The sequence below is a fragment of the Sinohyriopsis cumingii genome, chromosome 3, assembly GCF_028554795.1.
Source record: "Sinohyriopsis cumingii isolate HCF-2022 chromosome 3, ASM2855479v2, whole genome shotgun sequence".
Lineage (NCBI taxonomy): Eukaryota > Metazoa > Mollusca > Bivalvia > Unionida > Unionidae > Sinohyriopsis > Sinohyriopsis cumingii.
This window is the reverse complement of record NC_142963.1, coordinates 149250435-149258730: the sequence shown is the minus strand read 5'-3', so window position 1 is coordinate 149258730 and position 8296 is coordinate 149250435. Positions and strand designations below refer to the sequence as shown.

The 8296-nt window shown below is 34.2% G+C and overlaps 1 long non-coding RNA gene across 1 annotated transcript; it reads left to right on the top strand.

Annotated features, from left to right (window-relative positions):
• The first annotated feature begins 301 nt into the window (after window positions 1-301).
• LOC149804128 (uncharacterized) lies at window positions 302-6952 on the top strand. Its single transcript, XR_016420007.1, has 5 exons — window positions 302-345; window positions 1890-1981; window positions 3209-3332; window positions 5095-5170; window positions 6865-6952. It is a non-coding gene; the product is annotated as an uncharacterized LOC149804128 (long non-coding RNA).
• Window positions 6953-8296: the final 1344 nt, after the last annotated feature.

Below are 8296 nucleotides of genomic sequence, written 5' to 3'. Positions count from 1 at the left end.
GCGAAAGTCACAACCTTCGTGATAAAACACACCTATAAAACGTAAACCATTGAAAAATGTACTACAGATACAAATCATTTGGTTACATTAAATGCTGTAGGATATGTTTCTAACTCTAGCTATATTGTGTGTATACCTACATTTTGTAAAATTAAACATGAGATATAATCTTTGGCTTGTTCTGGCAAAGGTAAATTTTTTTGTGCCGAATGAATTTTTAGAACGTTACGTAGCACGTGCCATTTGGTTCCACGTACATGGGTATTTAATTTGTATAAATAGCAATGAGAGCGGAACTTCATTCACAGCCGAGCGTCAAAGAACAGACAAGTAGCACCAAACAAGGTAAGTTACATTACATTAAAAGAATAAAATTTATATATAAAATTATATTTTGGTAATTCGGGCCCAATCGAGTCAATTACGTGTTCTATATGTATGTGTTTAAGTCACCATCAGCAATATTATGTCATTAGTCATATTATTTGACTTGATAATTTTTTTCATTATTTATTAAATTCCACATATTTCAACCAAGTTTAATAAAACAAAGAGACCATATATATATATATATATATATATATATATATATATATATATATATATATATATATATATATATATATATATATATATATAAGGACAATGAAAAAGACAATATATAAAGAGCCTACTGGTCTAATGTCAGTTATGATTGTATATACAGAGACCATTCAGTTATGATGTAAAATATGATTGTATATATGGAAACCTTGCAGTTTTGATCTGATATATGATATATACATGGAAACCTCACGGTTTTGATCTAATATATGATGTATACGTGGAAACATCACGGTTTGGATCTAATATATGATGTGTACATGGAAACCTCAAGGTTTTGATCTAATATATGATGTATACGTGAAAACATCACGGTTTGGATCTAATATATGATGTGTACATGGAAACCTCAAGGTTTTGATTTAATATATGATGTATACATGGAAACCTCACGGTTTTGATCTAATATATCATATATACATGGCAACCTCACGGTTTTGATCTAAAATATGATTTATACCTAGAAGACTGTTTGGTTTAAAATCAAACATGACGTTTCCGTCCAGTCCTTACTCGATAAAACATTCCAGGCCAGTTGTATTACCAACTGTCGGATTGGAAATAGAACTGATCATGAATACACAATAACATTCATGTTGTAAACTTTATTTTGTGTGTGTGTTACACTCTTAGTATATTTTGGTGTAGACACTAGTTCATGCAATCATCAAAAGACACACAAACAAATAAGTACAAATAAGTACTCAGAAATCGTATGTAAAATGTGCTGCACACTGTAGATTCTTAGTCGGTTAGAACATTGCTAAAGAGATAGCTATGTGATAAATATGTTGAGGGCTTTTATTTTGTGCAAAACAATCAGGGACTCTGTAAATGTGTAATCAATAGAAATCACAACACAGGTACAAACAGGTACTAGGAAATCATATGAAAAATGTGCTCCTGCTCCCATAATAGTCAATCAGAAATTTATTTATTTTGTAATAGTCAAATAATTTTCAGAAGAAACTTAATTCAATGCCTCCAAACGAATCTTATAAAAAAAAATCACGAACGTGAAAAACGAAGGCGCTATTCTCTCTAAAATAATGACAAAAATATATAATGTGGAAATAGTACTTAGCATGAAATCATTAAACTTTATTACGTCCTATACACTGCTGAGTATATACCTATAAAGCACGAAATCATTAAACTTTATTACATCCTATACACTGCTGAGTATACACTTATACAGCACGAACTATTAAATTCTATTACGTTCCATCTACTGCTGAAATTAGACTTCATACGGCACGAAACCATGAATTGTCTTATATTTGCAGCATCATGAAGCTCGCTTTGGTTTTTCTAGCCGTACTCCCCCTTGTTCTCTCTGGACCCGTGGAGGAGAAGAGATTTCTTGAGTTTCTCCACCGTATGTCAGTTATTCTTTTAGTTTGTTTTTGTTTTCTTTTTTCGAGAAAAATAATTATGCGTTATTTTAAAAAAGAAAAAATGTTGAACATCATGGGCTTTGAATATAGGGGCAATTAGAGGGGCATTCCCCCGATTTCAACTCTAAACATGAATTTGCATACATCCATACAACTTTTTTAGCTGACCACTACATATTTGCCACCCTGCCCTGCAACGAAGCAATTAATTCTGCTATCGCCCCATGTTCAGTTGAAATTTAATACTAATCATCTAGTGCCATACAGATTGTGGCTAAGTTTAACTATTTCAATGAAGCACGTACCTCTCGGTGTCCTCCATCCCTCTCTCTGCCTCTGTCTCTCTCAATAGTTCCCAATGCCAAATTCTCTTGAACACACATTGTTTTGCCGCGACTGAAGTTAAAAGCAAATGTTGATTCGTGCGTATTAGCTGTGGGGACTTCAATGGGATAGCAAGGGTTTCAAGATTCAGCACCATTGATTACAATAAATACACGCGATCTGCATTTTAACTTTTTCTAGTATTTAGGGAACTGTACATGGTCATATTTTTGTTCCACCTGTGGTTCACCGTTCACTAAAACTTTTCTCCTCTATATGATTATTATATGTTTATATACTTCTGACTAAAAGCATACGTTTATATCACTTGTTTTGAAGGATACTCTTTTTTTCACCGATTATTATTCAACATACCGTATTGATATACAGTCTTAATAGGAACGAAAGTCCGTGAAACATTTCCTATCTTGACGATAGAACAGTTCTACAACATACTTTTGTAATAGAAAATTAGCAAATCAGTACAAAATTTATAATGATGTATCGAAAGATATGTTGCTGTTTTCTGTATATTGTGTAAGCCCTACTTCAATAACATTGCGTATGCCGCCGGCACTGTAATTGGAATGATGACATGATGAGATCAAGGTTTTGAAAAAGGAAGAGAACCCTTTGTCGGCTAAAGGTTTTGGATAGTTTATACTTGGCATTTAACATTTAAATTAAAGTCGAATGTTTCACTTTTGGCTATGTATAGGTATGTAATCAATATAATCCTCAAATCTTCCCCAACATGTAAATTACAGTGCTCGCTGAATTTTAGAAGACAATTTATAGCTGCAGCTGATGACATACCAAACAGTTTTGTTTCTGTCAATTTCTTTGTCGATATGTGAGATTCATCTTGTACACTCTCTCTACAGTCGATGGTCTGGTGAATCAGCTAAATACTATTGTCCACGGCGGTATGGGACATGATGCGTGTGTTAAAGCCTGCAATGGGTTCGCCGGTGCTCTGTCTTTCCTCTGTGATACCGCTTGCACCACGTGAGTCACTCCATGTATTTTATTTAACATGAGGTCCACAAAGGACAAACCATTTCATTTTTGGGGTGATGGTGGTATTGGTGGTGGTGTTACAACTCTATGGTTTTAAACTATGTAACAGAAAACAAGAAATCAATACGTTTAGTAAAATTAACAAATAATATTTACTTCCCTTGAAAACAAAGTGAAAATTCAATGGACACAAGAGTGTGTAGTAAATCCCAGATAATCCTAAATGTTCTATCGCAAGTTCAAAACAATAGAACGTACGGAACAAATTTTATTATTACATGTGATGATGTAACAACAGTCTTGAATGTGCCGATGTGACAATAGTTTTGAAGAATCACAAAGATATAATCCAGAATATATTTCAATGAATTCGCTATAATCCGAAAGTAGTGTGTTAGTCTATAAAGTCAATGAGCTCTTTGTAATTCACATGAAGAACTTAAAGAATTGATTCCTATCAAATTATATCTGATCACAACTAAAACTGACCATATATTCTCAAAGACTGATATGAAATAAATGACAATTGTTTCCTTTGACCCCTTTATGTACAGACTGACCCCTGACCTATGACGTAGCAGAATGTCCAGGATGCGGGTCATTTCAAATCTAATATTAGATCAAATTCGTAAACAAAGTGAGGACTTTAACTTATATTCAACCAAAAACCATGACAACAATCAGGTAGATAATTCCCTCAGCCATGACAAACGTCAGGTAAACAAAAACTTCTACCCTCAATCATGGTCAAAGGTCAGACACAATATAAATTAAATATACATGCCAATGGATTCTCCCCTTATAGTATTTCATTTGTCAAAAGCTTATTAAATTGACGCTTACATCTAAGCGATCTTCTTTCTCGTACAGAGAATGTTCATTATATTGGCTAATCCAGACACACACACATTCTTCTTAGCATCATACATATTAAGTCGTCTGATAAAATTTAAACTGATACTCGTAACCCGTACAGGTGAATTAAGTGTATCGACCTATCAATGTCTTGTTCCTAACATATTAATGAAATCCTTGTAATCTCTCATCTCAATGAAACATTTTCGATCAAAGTGGAGATTGCTATACACTGTTAGGTGTACATACACACACACACACACACAAATTATACATGGGTATAAAGGATTATGGATACACACACAAATACTGCACACACACACACACACACACGCACACACACACACACATTATTTATAGGTAAGATATAGACATAACACACAAAAAGAACCAATACGCCTAGAAGTAAATTTAGAATCATTAAACTATGCTGTTTAATGTCACGCTTTGAAGTCTGGTGGAGTATTCTGTTATGTTTGTACTCTACCCCAACCCATCAATGTTCACCCTATCAATATGCGCAAAAGATTAATTCCTTTGAGAAAAACATAATGTGAATCATTATATGCACAGCCTAAATTAATAATTTAGTATAATTTGTATAATTATTGTAAAATATCATGACTTTTGTAGTAATTCAGCAATTAAATTACGTGGCAATAAGATGGAGAAATAAATCCCAAGAAAATCGATGGTTTCTGCCTTAACACATATATAATAAAAGCCAATCCACGTCTTTGAGAGGATATAAGGACATACTGCACGGGTGAATGGAAAACTGTTTGTATTGTCAGCCACTCGTGAAACACTACTTTATATCTACACAGACAAAACATAGATATACTGTATTTTTTTCTGTCACATGTAAATGGCAAAACTATTCTTTTATTTTCAGGGCCCTTGCCGCCATCCCAGACATTCCAACAGCCTAAAAGTGATTTCACCATTGATACGAGATAGACACCGGAAATGTAAATAACTTCCAATAATTTCCGGTATCTATTATATTACCGGATTCACGCATGCATCCTGACAAAATGACCTCATACGTACTCTTCATATATGCCTTATTCATGGAAAGTAATTCTTGAAGACTAAAATGCTGCATATTATTGTAATTTTACATTCAGATTGTATTCTCCCCAGACTGATGAAGGATTTAACCAAATATGATCCAATAATGCCAACAATTTGATTTAAAATCGGAATCTCTGACATAATGTAGATTAGACGGACACCGATATAAGTTGAGTTGACGCTTCAATTTACCATTTAAAAAACAGCTTAATACGTTGTTGAGAATCATATCGTTAACAATACAAGATGGCGAGTTAGTGTCGAGGTAATTGGACTAAACTGTCTTGCCCAAGGACACTCAACAGTAGCTTCCCCTGGTTGGTCCTATGTTTGGGATTGGAACCCGCTCTCTTTCGGTCGTGAGTACGTCACGATAACCATTGGGCCACCGAGGCTCCTCCAAAACGTGTGTGCGCAGTGGCGTCGCTAGGGGGGGTGCGGGGGGTGCGGACCGCACCGGGTGACACCATCTCAGAGGGGTGACAACAAAATGAAAAATTGCAAATTTTACAGAGCACACACTGCTCGGTCTAGTCGGATTTCATAAGCGGATAACCGATCATAGTTAAATACATGACTAGCAGGCACAGCAGTGGCGTCGCTAGGGGGATGTGGGGGGTACGGACTGCACCGGGTGACACCATCAGAGGGGGTGACACCAAAATGACATTACTAAGGATTCTGTATGGTCTGTTACGGAAGGAGGACCATGGGGGTGACACCATGAGCTACCGCACTGGGTGACACCAACCCGAGTGACGCCACTGTGTGTGTGTGCATTTATCGGTCAGACTATATACTCAAAGTAATGCGATCTTGCTTCCTAGTAAAAATTGATACTGACCAGGAATTCCGAAGGTCACAGAACACCAACTGTTGTCGATGATCGTCAGACCAACTTAGGCAAATTAGATTTCGAATTTAAAATACAGATACTTAAAGGTATTCGAATCAAAATTACATAGCAAAAATTAATAATTCCAAAACAATTCATGTAGTTTATTTCTACATTTCTTTAAATATAATGTTTTTAACTATGCAATTAGTCCAAACTAACACTCTTCATTATCAATCGATTTATATAATAAACTCTGTGTTTTGATTTAAATGATAATACAAAGTTTTAAAGATTTTTTTGTATTTTTGCAAGGAAAAAAAGAATCGAATAAACGTTCTTAAATATTTCTTAAACCGAATATGAAGAGGAGTAAAGTATGTATATTTATGTAGATTGGTGTGTATATATATATATATATATATATATATATATATATATATATATATATATATATATATATATATATGTTGATTACATTGGTATATTCGGACATACATGCGTTCATGAAGACAGAAATTGACCATATCTTCAAACTTTGGTTAACTGACCGAAGTTAAATAAATTCAATGTTTTCAAGATTAACGATCAGTGTCTTCTCCAATCCAAAGTAAAAATTACAAACACTGAGGCTTTACATGGTATTAAATTTAAAAAACATCTTTCATTTTAAATATGACAACTAATTTGAGAACGCAGAGTTGAGTGGTCTGATGACAGAACATCTTTTATGGTTATTTCTTTTATTTTCAGATAGACGGATATCATTGACTGCATTACGGACAACATTTATCACTTCCGTCATTAAAAATAGTTCTCTAAATCGCATGACTTTTAAAGAGGAAATAAAGATAATAAAGCACGAAATTTTGTTCTAGCATTAATATTAAGACTGTAACGATATTCACTATTTCCCTTTACTTCCTCTCTCATATGCGGTTCTTCCTTTCATGGGCAGGAATTTTTTCCATTGTGGGGGTAAAGTAAAATTCTAAGGGATATATATTGGATAATGGATTTTCAAACTCAAAATAATCAAAATTGATGAGACAACTGCCCACTAAGCCACGGACGATATGTCTCCTTTCTTATTATCCTTTCCCATCTTGTCCCTGTCTTCATACTAACTTAACTAATGTTCTCTCATCTCCTCACGTACACTAACTATAATTTTTACATTTTATTGTAAATATGTCATTTATCTTGTTTACTATTCGGCTTTTGTGTATTAATGTTTCCCCACGGTCAGACATTCATATGTACATAGTTTTATTGATTGATCGATGACCATAGTTCTATCCCAAACTTCTAAACTCATTGTAGATCACATGTCTACACTAATGAAAATTCCAATGGACAACAACATTAGGCTTCATTAGGATAATTATATGTTTATCATTAATACTGTAACACAAAAGGGATATAAGAGAACCTGACAATAGAGGGAAGGTAGTAATGTGGGGATGTATGGGGTTTAAGGGAATTCCAAAATAGAATTAAAATGTATGGGGTCAAACCAGAGTTATCATCACGCCGTTAATCCATAGGTTCAGTATTATGGACATATATTTTGTCTAGCGGGAATTTAACATTACTTTCTAGGTTTAAGGCTATAGGCCATTATGGGGTCAATTCGAAATATACATTCCAGATATACATATATACATAAATTTATTAATTGATCGATGACCATAGTTCTATCCATAACTTCTAAACTTTGTGTAGATAACATTCCCACACATGGACAACAACATTACGGTATATTAAGATAATTATATGCCTATCATTAATACTGTAACATACAAAGGGTGTATGAGAACCGGATAATAGAGGGAAAGTAGTAATGCGGGGATGTATGGGGTTTAAGGGAATTCCGAAATAGAATTAAAATGTATGTGGTCAAACCTGAGTTAACATCACGCCGTTAATCCATAGGTTCAGTATTGTGGACATGTGTTTCATCGAGTGAAATTTAATATTACTTCCTAAGTTTAAGGCCATAGGCCATTATGGGGTCAATCGAAACATAAATTCCATACTTATCTTTCAACACTTATACTATACCAATGACATGTCATTAGATTGACGAACACCCAAATGTGCTATTCAAGGCTATACAGTTAATGTCCATCAACACACTTTACTATCTTACGCTCAAACATCCAACTCAAAAACTCTTAATCTT